The sequence below is a fragment of the Carettochelys insculpta genome, chromosome 31 (genome assembly GCF_033958435.1).
Source record: "Carettochelys insculpta isolate YL-2023 chromosome 31, ASM3395843v1, whole genome shotgun sequence".
NCBI lineage: Eukaryota > Metazoa > Chordata > Testudines > Carettochelyidae > Carettochelys > Carettochelys insculpta.
Window position 1 is genome coordinate 4,437,391 of NC_134167.1, and position 16,069 is coordinate 4,453,459.

Below are 16,069 nucleotides of genomic sequence, written 5' to 3' on the forward strand. Positions count from 1 at the left end.
GTGACATGGCGGTGTGATTCTGACGTTGCCATCACCTGCTTTGGAACCCGGATGTAAAACAGCTGTTAATGGGTTTCAGCTGATGCCATGGGGGAGGGTGGGGGAGTGACTGAGTTAGTCTGAACACATGCAACAGGCAGGCAGTTAGTGCCAGCTCAGAGCTCTCCTGCACTGGAAGCTGTTCAGGTCTGGTCCCCAGCCTCCCTCTGCTACAAACAGGTAGCAATTGGGCCCCTGCTTAACTAGCCAAGCAAAGAGACCAGGGACTGAATAAACCATGGAGCAGGCTCTGCAACCCACTGGGAATCTGGTAGGGCAGGGTGCAGCATCCGGTGGGAGCAGCTTGCCTTCTGGTTTCCACTTTAATATATGCAGGATGTCACTTCCTGTGGTGCCCGATCCCCTGGGACATGTCGTGAGACCCAGCGACTCTTTGTGCCAAGGAGCTGCCAAAAAATCACATTTTGCCCTCAGCTGGATTTGCACCTGGCACTTCACACTCTGAGCAGGAAGGGAATTTTTCTTGAAAACTTGAATTTTTTGCTGTTCTGAAATGGAATGAAAAAAAATTTCAAAAGCCCTCAAATTTCCTGCCAAACCAAGATTTCCCCCCTTAAAATGTGTTTTTGGTGAATCCAAATCTTTCAGTCCCACTTCAGCTTTTTCAAAAAATGTGCCATTCTGCTTGGATAAGGCGCTTCCTTCACCGACAGAGACAAAACCCCATTCTGAACCGACAGTGGTTGGCGGCCACTGGAGCACTCTGTTCCATTTGATTTCCCCCCGTGCGAAATGGGCAAACAGGCACCTTCCCCTCTGCAATGGCTCCTTTCCCACAAATCCGCATTCCTGGCGGGAAAATCCCAACCAGCCTTGCTCACTGGGATCAACCGCGCTGGAAACAAAAGGCTGCCTGGTTCTGGGACTTCCTCTGCATTCAAACCAGATGAGACCTGCCCTGTGGTTGGGTACCTTGTAGAGCCCAGAAGCAAACAGGCTGTAGGGTCGGGATGAGGGTCCCTGGGGAAAATCCCCAAGCACGGAGCTTCACTCCTGCCACCGGGAGATGAGGCCAGAAAAAGCAGCAGCTGGTCTGTGCCCTCGTGCCAGAGTAAAGCAGGGACTGGCTGGGATATGGAATTTCCCCATGTTTCTACACTGGGGAATTAACTGTGACCTAGCTAGTCTCTGGAATGGGGTGGGAAAGGAGCCTGTGTGGGGACTGCTGGCCTGATAGCCCCAGTGAGGCAAGTGCGGCTTGGTCTTCTGTCTGGTGGTTCTCTGGTGTGCTGTCAGCATCGTGCTGTAGCCTGGGCTGGGAGTGGGGCTGACTGGCGGGGCTGGAGATGGGGGTCGGGGGACGTGCTTGGTGGAGGAAGGCTGCAGCTGGGATGCAGCGAGCTGAGCCTCCTGGCTCCCCGTTAGGGACAGCGGTGATCGATAGCTAGCTGCCATTCGTTTCCCAGCAGGCCGGCAACCTCCAGCGCGGGACACCGCACCGAGCTCCTGGCTGGTAGGGCTCTACACGCGGCCCTGGCTGGCCTTCTAAGCCTTCCGCCCCCAGGGGAGCTTTTAATTGCATCAACGTATTTCAGCCCAGTTAATGCTACTTACTTCTGTAAGCAGGAGCCCCCCATGGAGCAGGCCTGGGGCCAGGGAAGGCCATGTTCACAGGGGGAGCATAACATGCCAGGGCCCTTCCTTTGCTGCTCCCTTTCCCACCTCATTGTCAGGTGGGCTCTGTTGAAGGGCACCCAGCATCTCCCTACGTCCGGGGTGCGTCATGCTGCTGACAAGACGTGGCAGGTCATCTACCCCCCTCCCCATTTCGCTCATGGGCAGGATGCGTGGCTGGTGCTCCCCTCCCCAGGGTTGGGATTCCGTGGCTTGCCCACCGCTTTCCCTGAGAACCCCCTGAAGAGCCAGAGACGGGCTGTGAGGGAGGAGGGGCCTGCAGGTGAAAGGACAGAGCTGGGGAGCCCTGCTGTGTGTCCTGCGAGAGCCCTCACTGCACCAGTTTGTGTCTGGCCACAGGCACTCTCCGGCCCTATGCAATGCACAGCTTGGGGTTTGCAGTCCCTGGGAGTGCACATGAAAGGAGCCTATGCTGGGAATCTGGCCCAGATACACGGCACCAAGGGCACACAGCTGGAGGGGATGTGGGTGGAGGGAGTCTCACTGCTGTTTTAAATGGTGAGGGCCGGAGATACCCTGCTGCTGAGGTGTCACTGCTTAGCAGGTATCAGCAGCGGGCCTGGGTGGCAGCGCAGGCAGGGGGATGTGTGTGAGGTGTGTGGGTCTGCCCCTTTTCCGAGTGTTTGGCGCGCCAGCCAGCGCTCAACACCTGCTTCTGGGAACGACGGGCGCAGCGAGAAACTGGCAGCGAAGTGGGGGACACTGAGGCAGCAGAGGGCATGCAGGCAGCCTCTGCTGGCATCCGTGCCTGCTGCAGTACAGCTGTGTGCTTATCTTGTAGGGCTGGGGGAGTGCAGTAGCACCAATGAAGGGGTGACTTGGCTGTTAATAGTTGCTAGGTAACTATCCAGCCTAACTTGGCTCATCCCTTTAAGACTTTCTCTGCCTTTAGTCATATTTTAAGGGGCTCATCCCTTTAAGTGGGGCTTTTATTGGGGCTCAAATGTGAGCTTTTATTGGGGCTCATCCCTTTAAGTGGCACAAGATCACTGGACTCATCCCTTTAAGGGACACCATGCCTTTAACCAGGCTCATCCCTTGAAGAGGCTACTGAACATCTGATTTTAGCAGAGATTTTGTGACTTACAACCAACCCCCCAAACTGCTTCTCTCTTCTCAGCCCCATCTGGTCTGAGTCTCTCCTTTCTTGTGCTGATCCATGAGTGGATGTCCCTTGCAACTTGGGGTTCTTGGCCAGACTTAGAGGGAAAGGGTGGCAGGCAGGTGGCAAACGAGAGCCATCTCCCTGCCAAGAGGCATGAACATGGAAGTGGCAGTCCCAGACTCCTGTGTCCTCCTGGAGGGGAGCTAAACTATTGGTTAGATTGGGGTGAGGGGTGGGCATTGAGAACAGGCCTTGTGGAGTCTGTTCTCAGCTCTGAGATGGAGTGTGCCTCCCTGATTACTTTGCTGGTACTGGGTATCAGGACTCCTGGATTCACTTCTCAGGCTGCAAGGGAGCGTAGCCCCTTACCTAGATGGAAGGATGCAGGGTGAGGACCAGTCTCCCTGTAAGCTGAGCACTAGCAGAGATTCAGGTGCCGCCCAACTGATTAACAGAGCACCCAGCCTGTATTTTTATGCTGGTGCACATCTGCATGTCTTAGTGTGCATAACGAAATTTATTCCACCCTTGCTAGGAAAAGATTAGAGTGAACCTTGGTCAGGACTCCCAAGTTCTATACCTACTTCTGTTGCAGACTCACTGTGTGGCCTTTGGCATGTCCCTTCACCTCCCCATCCCGATTTCCCCATTGGTAAAAGTGCGATTATTATGCTTCTGGGGTGCTGAGACGAGAAGCGCGACAAGGCTTGCATAGTGCTGCTTCACATTTACAGAGTGGCATTCCCCATTTGCCCCATGCGTCCTCAACCCACTGCCCCGCTCTCGCCTGCAGCCCTGGCGGTGGGAGCTTGTGTGTGTGGCTCCCCGTCAGCAGCTGTCCAAGGCGAGCGAGCTGTACCGTCAGCCAGAGCCGAAGGGGAGTGAAGCTGCCAGAACAGTTGGGCTGTGGCCCTAATTCCCAGAAAGCTACTCGTGTGGGAGTGGATGTCCTCTTATGCCCTCCGCTCTGCTGCAGCTCCTCGGCTCCTGGGGGTTTGACGTTTTCAAGCACCGGGCGCAGATTAGCAAGAGCTGTCCTCGGCTGTCCGGCTCAGCTGGTGCTCTGAGAGAGAAGGGAAACGGGAGCCTCTGTTCCTCCGGTCCCTGTCCTTCCTCTCCCCACCCCCCTCCATCTTCTTCACCTGGCTAGCCTCAGGTAGGTCCATGCTGGGCTGATTTTCGATGTGAATGTATGTGTGTGTGTGCGGCTGTCTGGCAGGAACCCGCTGACGGGGCTTGGGTGCCCAGAGAAATTAAGAAAGAAAGTGAGAGGGGTGGGGTGGAGGAATTGCACAGGGACAGAAAATAAAGGCGCTGGGAGCGAGAGTCCCCCCAAAAGGGGCTTCCTCATTAAGCCACTGCGACATGCTTGGAGGCGTGGGGAATTGTTGCTGTTTTGCATGGTGAGGAAAGAGAGGCAGGGAGAAGCTGAATCCCGAGAGACTCTGCTGCCGAGAGAGGGTTTGCTAGGTCTGGCCCCAAGGAGCTGGTGTAGGTGGCAATGGAGGGGGGCCTGCGTGCGCCTCTCCCCTGCAAAGCCAAGTTTGGAACATGAGGGGGCTGAGCCAACCCCCGAGGAGGGAAACGGGGAGACAGGTCCACTCACTGGGGCTTTTAGGAGGGAGATGTGGTGGGTCAGCTCAGGTCAAGCCAGGCTCAGAGGCAACTTCGTCCTTCCCAGCCACCTCTGATGAGTGTGTTACAATACAGAACAAGCCTTTTGCATTAGGAACTTCAGGGCCCCTCCCAGCATAGATGGGTGCTAGGGCTGGGCTTCCCCTTCCCTCCCTCCCCAACGCCCGCCCTGCCTCTCTCTGTACTGTCCTTCTCCAGACTGCAGCCTGTAAGCTGCACCCCTCTTCCTCGTCCGGCTGGGTGAGCTGCCCTGGAGTCCCTGCCAAGAGGGTGCTTCCTGCTGGGCAATGCCAGCCTGTAATTCCAACTCCCCATGGGCGGGCAGCGTGTGAGCTGTGAGCCCGCACAGGGCACCCAGGCCTCTCTGCCAAGGGGATAAGGCAGGAGGGCTCACAGAGGTTGTGCATTCAGGAGCTGCCCTCCTGGCACTTGGGGACCGGGCTTGTTAGATTTCTTTGGCTTCTGCTTATCCTGTTGGGTGTTAAAGCTCCTCTGCTTGCCCTTAAAAACAGTGCTCTGAACCGAGCAGGGCCCACACCTAGGCGTCTGGTGGGCAGCTGCCGTCCCTGTGCCCTGACCTGGTCCCCGTGGAGCTCAGGGCAGGCGCTGAGAGCAGCCAGTGGGCTTTTCTGCCCCACCTCACTACTCTGGTCTGTATTGGCCCAGTTCTGCCCGCAGCCAGAGGCACAGCACTGCATAATTGCCACAAAGCTGGGCCTGCTTACCCCAGGCAGGGGCTGGACCCCTCTCTGTCTCTGCTTCTGAGATGCCGTCAAGCCCCTGAGGGCAAAACCTTCCCTCTAGCTCCCGGATAGTCAGTAACCAGCAGTGCGTTGCCCTAGGCCTGAGTTCTGCAGAGGCTGGTTCACAACAAATTCCCCCGCTTCCCAGGCACAGCCAGAGCTGCTGTGGGGCAGAGGCGTCTCACAGCTGGCAGCAGGCCCTGCCGGGTCTCAGCGCAGCCTGGCTGGGCACCGCTGTGTGCCAGAGATGGAAGGGGTGGAGCTGGGGCTCGGAAAGCGATGCTGGTGATCGGCTCCGAGGAGCGGGCTGGTGCTGGGCGCGTCAGAGGGTGGGAATGTGAAGGACAGCGTGTGGGCTGAGCTAACCTCTGGGGGAGTTTGGGGAGGGCCTGTTCACCCCTGGCACAAACTCCGTTCATGTCAACAGCAGTAGTGCCCTGTTTAGACCAAGGGGGAATCTGGCCTGTCCCGGTTTGCCCTTGCTCCTCCCCCTTGTGGGCTTCGTGGCTGGGGCATCCAATGCTGTGGGGGTCGGGGTGTGCAGTGGATGCGAGAGGAATGGGCTCCGGAGAGGCTGCTAAGAACAGCCCCGGGGTGAGGCCAGATCCCAGGCTAGTCCTGGGCGTGAAGGGAAGTGCCGCAGTCAGCGGTGCCCTCGGCCCATTGCACCGAGATAGACCCCAAGGCCCAGCAGGTGAGCGGGGAATTGGGGGCCCGAGGGGGCCCCTTCCAACCAGCCACGTGGCCTGGGGAAAAAGACTCCAGCAAGGAGTGGTTAGGCGCTGACCTGAAGCCGCCCAAGCGGGGAGTGCTGGATGTCGTCCAGAGAACTTCCCAGCGTTTCCACTGGACGGCTTCTGCTCTGTGTGCTCGTTGGCCGTATGCACCCCACCCCCTCCGATCCTTCCTCTCAGCCTCACTCCACATCTGCTCCCCCGCCTGACCCCTCTTCTTCCCCATTTACCAGCTCTCCCCCTCCCACAGCCCCTCCCCACATCCTGGCCATTTGCTGCCATCGTGCAGTTCGCTCTGCACATGTGTTCCCCTTCCCCTGCCTTGGCTCTGGCCTCTCTCTCGGTGGGTAAGCGCCACTGGCCTGGGGGACCCAAGCTTGGCTGGCTCTAGGCACTACCCTGATACATACCCTTCGCTCTCTGGCTTCCCCAGGGTAATTGTTCTGTGGCTGCCTGGACCGGTCCCGCTTTTATCACAGTTGCAAACCCAGCAGAGCCCTGGAAATTGGCCCTGGAGGTTCTGAGCCCTGTACCAACTCCTCCCTGCATCCCGCCCTGGGGCCAGCTTCCTGGAGTCATGTGAGTGGCTGCCAACAGGCTGCCACTGCTCTGGGGCGAGCAGAGAGAGCGCCTTCTCCCTTACCTCCATGTGTGTCTGATCCTCTCCCTGGTGGCTGGCCTCCCTTTTACTGGGCTCGTGACTCTGGGAGGGCTGAAAGGGCAGCTACTCGGTGAGTCATGGTTCATCTTCACCAAACGCACCAGTGAGGAGCGAGCAGGGCTTCCACTCCACCGTTGCGTGGTCAGGCGCCCGGCGCTCCGCCTGCTGCATCCTCTCCGAGTGCATGGCCGGGTGGGGGGCTGGTGAGTGCAGGCCTGGGGGAGAAGTGGGGTGGCTGGAAAGTTGGTGGGGGAGAACTCAAAGATTAGCTGGCTCCAGCCCTTTGCTCAGCCATGAAAGCACTTGGCAGAGTCTTGTCTTTGTCGTCTTGGTGTGGGGCTGGGGATTGTTTTACACTTTTCTGTTGGGATTGCATCACTGTATGTGCTTAACCCTTCTTTGGGGAGGTAGTGGGGCAGCTCAGCATGCCAGGAGGGAGGGCAGCCGGGCCGCCGTGAGCTCAGGTCCACGCACAGGCACTGGCTGTCTCTCTTGGGCGTTTTATTGCACTAGGCAAGTTCCCAACTTCAGACGGTCTCCGACATAGCCCATGGACATGCATGCTACCCAGCAAGCAAAAACCCACCCATGCATGCAGGCTGGGGCACGTCCGGGCTGGCATCCTCACCGGCCCGCCGAAGACCGCCGCACATGCACGCAGATGACCTTGTGCAGGAATGGGTACACGTGGACGTACGCTGTGATGTGTGCACAAAGGGTGACCTGCAGACCCTGACTTGCACAGGTTGGCACATCCCACGGAGACACAGGCGTGTCTGCAAACGTTGGGCCCAGGCACGTGCTTTCTCTCTCATGATTTATTTGCCAGCCTAGTGCTCATGATGTGCTAGGACATCCCATCGCCACAAGATACGCCAGGTTGCTGGCCTTGAGCGTTTGGGTGGCAAGCGGCTGAGGGAAAGTGGAAGCCCAGTCTGACGTGTGTAGGAAGAGCCTGCTTGTTGCCCTGGTGTCTGCTGGATGTGCACACAGGTACCCGGAGCGGTGAAGAGCTGTGATGGTTGCTCTGTGCTGTGACATACCGTTTGCTCTCTCCCAAGGGGAGGCTGACACGGCAGGGGTGTGTGTTCTGATTACAGGCATGGCTCAGGTGTGCCTGGCTAGCGGCGGCATGCTGGTGGGGGAGGTCGCCCCAGCTGAGTATGTTGCTAAGGAGGATGTGGTCATTTGGGGCATCGCTAGGGGACGTTGGCGGTCCTTTGGAGTGTTGCTAGGGAATCTGGCGGTTTTGAGGGTGTTGTTAAGGAGGTGGCTCTGGCGCTGGTGGTTGCTATGGGAACTGGAGTTAGTTCCCCCCTTGTTTTCTGCCCCTTTTGTAGGGACCAGGGTTAGGTGCTCCAGGGTCCCGTCCTCAACCCAGATCCCCCTTCCCCCTGGCCTGCCCTACTTCCCCGCAGAGCTGTATCAGAGCTCTGGTACCTAGCCCAGCCCAGCCCGGTCCAGGAAGAGTTAATAACAATGCTGCTCCCCACGCACAAGGCCAGACCACACAGCCGCTGCTGAGCTTTCGGGAGGTGAGGGAGGCCTGATGGTAATCACGCTGCTCAGCCCACGGCCGGCCGTGTCCTCCCGTCACCCCGCCCCGGTGGGTGGGAGCACCCCACTGCAGCAGTTTCCTCTGAGGTGACTGCGCACGGAGGTGGTGGGGGTGTGTGTAACTACTCGGCTGTTGTGTTTATGTAACGGGGGGGGGGGGGGCGGGGAAGCCCCACACTTACGTAAACTCTCACAGCAAGTCCGACACCATTTCCGTTCCCATACACTGAGCTCCAGGCGCTTCTGCATGCAGGGAGCAGACAACTGCTGCCTTGTCTGCTCTGCCTGGGGCTTTCTTCACACGCTGGGGGGCAGGCTGGTGTCCCACACTCCCAGCTGTTAGGGATAGTGCTTCCGCATGACGGGGGCAGCTGCCCTACAGCCCAGAAGTGGCTGCATTTTCACAACACTCTCTGTATGGAAGAGCAAAGGGCTACAGCTTCCTCTGGGGAGAAGGGGTCTCGAGAGGAGCAAGACATTCATTATGAGTATTCATTAGCAGTAGCCACAAATGTGAGCATGTGTTCGTGGTGCCCGTGTGAATACCTGTCCAAGTTCACGTGTGTGTCAGTGCTCATGCGTACAAAACTGTGTGTGCAAGAGAGAAAATCGTGTCGTTACGAGGGGCAGGGCATGCGTGGGTGACGTGCATGGCTCTCTGCCCATGCCCCTCTCTTCCTGTGCGAGCAGACAGGTGCGTGTCTGTACGTACCTATGCCTGGCTGGCTCTGCCCAGGTGTGTGGGGAGGGTGAGGGGACTTGTAGTTTGTGTCTACACATGTGTCTCGGGTATGGAGCGGTGGTGTGTATCACGGCAGCACCTGCAGGACTGTATGAGGCCCTGCACAAGCACAGCCCAAGAAGAGAGGCTGTCGCTGTGTGTTTATAGTGGCACGTCTGGGCTTGGCTGCGCAGTGTGTATGGGAGGGACTGTGCGAATAGTGAAAAGGGACAAGCAAACATTTCATGCGTGAGCCTGGCTACGGTGTTGCCTCCCGTTGTGCACCAGCCCCCACGGCACTGTCAGTGGCATCGAAGGAGATGGTGCTTCCTTAGACACCCTTCCCAGCGGTCTTCTGAAAACCCCGAGCGGCCTGCATCTCCTTTAAACTCACCGGCTTCCTTCCCATCTCCGTGGCTTGGGGAGATGCCACATTAAGGGCATTCCCACTGGTGTCTTGTGAGCTGGAGGCCCCCACTCTGCCCAACAGGCCGGCACGGCACGGCACTTTGGGGTGGGGAGGGGGCAGTTTGCCGGTTGCTGGTTTAGGGCACAGGATGCTGCAGGAAAGGAACTGGGGTCAGAGCAAAGGGTAAGGTCTTGGGTGAGTGGGATCCAGGCAGAGATCAGGCAAAACCCAGGATAGGTGTGGGGGTTACAAAGCCCTACTGAGTATCAGAGGGGTAGCCGTGGTAGTCTGGATCTGTAGCAGCAACGAAGGGTCCTGTGGCACCTTATAGACTAACAGAAAAGTTTAGAGCATGAGCTCTCGTGAGTTAACTCACTTCTTCGAGTGCAACATGAAATGTAGCATGGGGATTTGTTGCCAGGTCCATTCAGCTTCCCCCAGCTTCTCCAAGACAAGGAGGGTCAATCACCCCAGGTTTGGCCAAGCTGGCTGGAGATGTGGGGTGGGGGGTGTTTGGAGCAGGGTGCACAGCACATGTGTGCACACACCCCATTTGCCAGCATCCTCTTTAGGGGAAGATTCTTTATTACTGGAGAAGGAGTTTCTCTGAATCCCCACAGATACAAGCACAGGGCTTTATCTTAGCAATAGGACCACGCTGAATTCCGGATTCCCCCAGACTGTGCCAGGAGCAACGGGGTGATGGGGCTGTTCCTGAGATGCAGATGTGTGTAGTTTTAAGAGCAGGTTAATTCAGTCCTGCTTCAGCACAGAGGGCTAGACGAGATAGCCCCTTGAGGTACCTTCCAGCCCCACGATTGTATGAACACTGTGGTTTGGGCTGTCGCTTGCCCAGGCAGAGGACTGATGTTCCAGTTAATCTTTCCCTTCCACATGCAGATTTTTTCCATCCAGGTGTGGAATAGTTTTATGTGCACCGAGGCACGTGGGAATGTGCACCACCAGTAGCCACAAAAAACCCTGGCTGTGGGCGCTCTGCCAATCAGCTGGGTGGCATCGGACTCTCTCCTGAGTGGCCGCCCAAGCACACAGCTGACAGGGAACGCTGAGGAGGACGGAAGTGCTTGAGAGGGACGATGGATTGCAAACCATGTGGGGAATCCAGGAGCAAATCCATATGGATGTGCCTGGGAGTTTGAGCTCGCCAAAAAGCTGCAGTGGAAAAGGCTGAGAGGAACGGGCAAGTCCTTGGGCATTTGAATCTGGCTGGCACAGAAGTAGCTGTGGGCGGGGTGAGGAACTCCTGTTCTAACCTGCCCCCGCCTTCTGGGGAAGGGTGTTTGGGCAATAGGGCCTGTGGGGATTAGAAGTTCCAGTCTCCTGCCTGCTTGGGAGGGAGGCCATGTCATGGGCACTGGGGGGAGAAGTTTTGTGCCCGGGGAAGAGAGGGTCTTACAAGTGTTGTGAATGCTTCCCCATCCCCCAGTTCCTGTGGTCACCCCCCCGCAGGGTTCTCCAGACCTTCCCTTCAACACCCCCGTCAATCTGGTCCTGCCGCCTCGCCCTGTTTGACCAGTGCCTCGCTGTCCGAGCCCTGACACGCCCGTCCGTCCCTCTGCTCTGACCCCAGGGGCACATGGTAAACTTTCCCCCAGGTCTGGGCTGGCTCAGCTCAGCATTTCTGATTGCTGGGCTCTTCGGTTCCACTTTGCCCATGGCTGGGTAGGGCATCTGGAAGGTGGAGATCCGGCCCGGCCTGGCCTGACTCTCCGCAGGAGCCTGCACCTTGGCACAGAGCTGGGAGGCTGGTGTGGAGAACAAAAGATGCTTTCTTGCAGCGGAGAAGAGTGAGTAACCAGGTTGGCAGAGAGGCCAGAGGCGCACAATGCAGGCGCTGCCTTGGCTGGAGCTCACAGAGGCAGGGAGGAGCTCGGCGCAATTTGCTCCTGCGTCCCCTCATTATTTGGGATGAGTAACTGGAGGACGAGTCTCTTCTGGTACAGAGGCCTTGGAGACGGCGGTCTCCCTTCTTCTCTGCAAGCAGCTGGAGTTCAGAGCGCAGAGCCCCTCCAACCCCACCTCTGCTCCCTCTGCCAGAGGAGACCTGTGGCTGGATGGCTCTTCAGCACTCTTCCTCCTGTGCCTTCACAGAGCTCTCGGTGTGACAGCTGCTTTCACAGAGCTCACCACCCCAGCGCACCCTGGGAGAGACGCCCAGTCGAAGGACTCTGAGCAGGAACCAGACTGAGACTCAAACCAATGGATCAAGAAATCCAGCTCCAGAATTCAGAGAAGAACATGCAGGGAGCCCTCCGGGTTGCTTTCTGCCTGCTGCAGATCCCAGAGCCAGATCCCTTCAGTCAAGGGATCTAGAGACTCTGCGTCTGTCTTGCTTCGTGAGGACAATTCCTTAGCTTAGCTCTGTATGGTGGAGCCAAGGCCGGGCTCCCCGATCCTTTGAAGCTGCAGCCTGTCCGTTACGGAGTACCGCTTCCTGCCACCTGAGATGTGATGGAGGGGGGCCCTGTGGTGCCTGCAGCTCTCTAAATGGACCAGCCCAGGGCCATCACAGGTGATTCCCAGCGGTGTTCATCAGTGGCATGGTGACCTGGCTGGGGGTGGGGCTGAAGGGTTGCGGGTGGGCTGCAGAGCTTTCTTGTGTTCAGACTGGTGGTCCTCTTCCAGCCCAAAGCGTCTGCTGGCTCCTTAGCGGTCTGTCTGAGCCTCCTTAGCGGTAGCCTCCTTAGCGGTAGCCTCCTTAGCGGTCTGTCTGAGCTCTCCCAGCAGGATGTCTCAGGGCGTCTCTGCGTAATAAGCTGCCTGGATCTCCCAGGAAATGAGTGCCCACAACTGGAGGGGTGAGCAGCTTCCCCGGGTCCTCAGGGCAAGGCCTGGGTGGCCCCCGGTTCTGTGCCCCTGGAAAGGGTGTGGCCTGGGGCACAAGGGGCAGGGCCAGGGCATGCAGCCCTCAGTGCCACCAGGAGCACGGTACTGGCCCCCTCCGCCCTCAGAGCCGCTCAGAGCCCTGTTCACGGCACTGCTCCAGCCGTGGGGGTCCAGCTGCTGCCCCAGTCACAGGAGTGGCAGCCAGGAAGCCCCAGGCCCCTTTGAATCACCGGCCCCAGGGCAGTCGCCCCCTTTGGCCCCCTCTGTCGGCAGGTCTGCCCACAATGTACAGCCATGGCTGCAGCTGGCAGCACCGTGTGATCAGAGGGCGCACCCAGGCTCAGCTGGGCTGTGGAGCCCGACCTCTGCCCCTGTCCCAGGAGTGCGGTCCCTGGGGTGGGGGGCAGGTTGCTTGGCACTGCCTGGTGTACAGCTGTCTTGCCCACGAACCGGGGCTCAGGCCAGGACTACAGCTAGGGCTGGGCAAGCAGTGCCGTGGGAGAGCGTCTCTGTCCCTGCGAATGGAGCCAGCGGCTGAGGCAGGGCCCAGCCAGCAGCACAGGATGGACGGCTGGGTGCTGAAATGGATTCCAGCCTGTGTGGCTTTTTGAACCTAGAGCCAGGGTCTGTGCTGTTAACACTGCCCGGTCCCCGCTGCATCGGCCAGGGACAGTGCCTGGTGACAAGCCAGCGAAGGCCCAGGGGCTATGTGCAGACTCCAGGCATAGGCACAGGCACTACGGGGGCAGGAGGTGCTGCAGCACCCCCGGGTTTTGGGCATCCTGGCCACATGGCCCTGCTCCCAGGTCCTGGCTGCTAGGCCCCCTGTTTTCTGGGGGCTCCGTTCTCCAGCCTGGGGGCTCTGCTTCCAGCTCCGGGGCCCTCTCGACTGCTGTCCTCTGTGCACTGGGGCTCAGCAATCAGGCCTGGATTCTGCTGGGCTGCTGGCCCTGCATACAGGGTCCCGCCCAGCTGCCCTGTCAAAGATCCTAGCCACCGGCCCCACATGTCGGGGCCCGGCTGCTGGCCTCAGAGGTTAGGGGCTGGGAGGGGCGGACAAATCTAAGGGGGGTGCAGCTCAGCACCCCCTCTCCAAAAAGTGTTCCTGTGCCAGTGACTCCAGGCACCTCTGCAAGCCTCCCTCCCCTACCAAAAGCTGTGTCTGGATAGACCCTCCACCCCCATTTCTGCTGGGGCCCTGGGGTTGCTGCAGTGTGCCCCCGTCTAGGCAGCTGTGCTGTGAGCTGGCAGGGATGGCTGGGCTGCTCCGCTCCCTGAATGACACACTGGGGTCCCGTAACCTTCTCCTGCAAGGCCTGGGGGATCCAACCTTGATCTCTCCCCCATCGTCCCCACAGCAGAGCCCCTACAGAGTCAGATCCCCCTCCCCTTGATTCCTTTTACTGCCACTGGACAGGGGGCTCCGTGGAGGGTGAGAGCTAAGGACGGTGCTTGCTCCTGAGGCTGGCAGACACTTACGCCAGCCCAGCTGCCTCCTGGGCTCTGGCGCCAGGCAGATGCGGTGGGCACAGGCTGCAGGCTGGCATCCCGCTGCGTGAGCGCCCACTTGAGATGAGCAGGCCTGAGAGGTACGGTCTAGTCCTCCCCGGCCGAGGGCGGGTGACATCAGTGACGGGGAGCAGAACCTGGATCTCCTTGTGATCCCAGGGCCGGGCAGGGATCTCGTTAGGGCAGAATGGCTCAGGCAGAGTGTTAGCCAAGGGAAAGGCATGGCGGGAGCCCTGGATATCGCCAGGCAGCCTCTCTCGCTCGGTTCCCCGCCTACTGCCCAGCCGCCCGGGAGCAGTTAGACAGCTGCGGCCTTGCACCCTAGCCAGGGCTGCAAGTCACTGGCTGCTGCAGACGCGGAGTTGCATTTATCCCTCTGATTCCCGGCCTTCCTTCAGCGGGTTCCTGGAGCTTCTCCCACGGGGCTCTGCATTGGGCCTGGAGTGCTGCAGCCCCAGGACAGGTAGCTCTGGCGAGGGTGGGGGTGTGTGGCAGGGTCCCCCAATGGTGCATGTCCCCTGGGGAACTGGCATGCAGCTGACAAAGTGCGTCTTTGCCCCCGAAAGCTTGTGCGCCAAAATATCTGTTCGCCTATAAGGTGCCACAGGACTTCTTGTGCTGGGGGAACTGCTATGGACAGGGCCTCTCTGGAGCCTGCAGCACAGTCTGAAGCGGCTCTGCCCTGTGTGGCCCGCCCACCTCTGGGAAACACCAGCAGCCTTTGCCGGGGGGTGAGTATCTGGGTGGGGCAGGCAGCCTTGCTGGCACAGGGGTTGGAATCTGCCTCTCCATGCCAGCGGGGGTGGAGCCAGCTGCCGCATGGCAGAGAGGCTGCTGCAGAAGTGAACCTGTGGGGTCACTACTGGGCCTGTGTGCGCCCAGAGCTAGCCTAGGTCAGTGGGGGTCTGGGGGGACCCTGTGTTCAGAGCTTCCTGCTGCAGTGAAATGGTTTCTCCAGCTCTTTCCCTCCAGCCTCCCGCTCCCGGCCAGCTGCCTCCTGCTTTCAGGACCAGGGTTAGTCATGCATCTCCAGCTCCCTGGCAGTCCCTGCAGTGGGGCTGAGCTCTGGGAGCCCAGGAGAGGGTCTTCTGGGTTAGGTTGGTCCTTTGCTTCCTGCCCACACAGCGGGGCGGCCTCTCAGCGCATTGGCGATCCTCACGGCTGGGCACCACTTATTGGGTGCAACAACAGGCTGAAAAGAGCACAAGGCAACAGGCCCCCAAGAGTGGGGGGTAGAGTCAGGGTTCCTGGGTGGTCCCAGAGCTACCAAATCCCATCGCTCCATGCCTCACTTTCCCCATTCTGCAGGGATCGAGACTCCCTCGCAGGGGTGCAGCGGAGTAGTGAATGAATGCAGGTAAAGCCTCCTTAGGCTGTCTCAGTGCAGAGCATTGTTGTTATCTCCTGTTCTCTAGGAGCCGTGTGGGGAGGATTAATGAAATAAGGACAGCAAAGTGCTCTGTGAATGCTCGATGAGTGTTGCCGTGCAGTACAGCGTGTGGTGCTACAGTGGCTGCATGACTCTCTGACTCCACACACCACCACCTGCCCTCCTACCCGCACCGCCGCCCGTGACAGGCTGAGAAGGGAAGTGGGAAGGGTGCATCCCTGCTCGCATCACCCTTGTCTCCCACGGGCCTTCCTGACTGCTGGGTTGCATCCCGGAGGCAGCCGTGCCGTTTTGTGGCAAGAGCTTGAAAGCGTGAGTCAGGAGAAATGGGCTCTGCTCCTGGCTCAGGGAGGAAGCTGGCAGGAGCAGGGTGAGCAGGGAGCTTTGAGTCCAGCCTGCTGGCTTCTGTTGCCAACTCGGGCAAGGGGGTAGGGTGCTGGACTAGGGTTCTTGGGTGCTGCACCCAGCTCAGGGAGGAGAGTGTTGGTGGCTCAGGAGTCCTGGCTTCTGCTCCCAGCTTGGCTACTTACTTGTGATGCGTAAGCCGTTGGCGGTCTGTGCCTCGGTTTCCCCATCTATGCATGCTGTTTAGCTGCGTACGTAAAGTGCCCTGAGATCTGGAGGCAGGAGCAAATGCAGTAAACTCTTCCGTATCTGGCAGCCCTGGGACCAGGAGGTTACCAGATATTCAAGTACTCTGGATAACAGAGAGGTGTACCTAGCAATGCACAACACTGAAGAAAGACATGATTAGCTGTCAAGAGACAAACAAAAATGTATGCAGAGTACAGTGCTTTATTTCCCAACAACAGAAGTATTGTACCCTGTAAACAGACTGCGTTTGCTGTATTGATTTTAATTGACTTTCACTCTGCGGTACTTGAAATGTTACAATCGGCTGCTAGGTCTTGGGCTCATCCACCTCATTGAAAGTGTTGACACCTGTTCCTGTTTTTATGTCTGTGTGTTCCCCTTTCTCTCCCGATTCCGAGCGGTTTTCCATTCTGCAGACTCAATTTCTTAAACCTGCCGAAAGGGGGTTTTCTCCTATGGACGTGACCGA

At 58.7% G+C, this 16,069-nt stretch overlaps 1 protein-coding gene across 2 annotated transcripts in view; it reads left to right on the forward strand.

Moving 5' to 3' along the window:
* The window catches only part of HR (HR lysine demethylase and nuclear receptor corepressor), a 40,052-nt gene that overhangs the window by 2,611 nt on the left and 21,372 nt on the right, over window positions 1-16,069 (forward strand). The window lies entirely within an intron of this gene.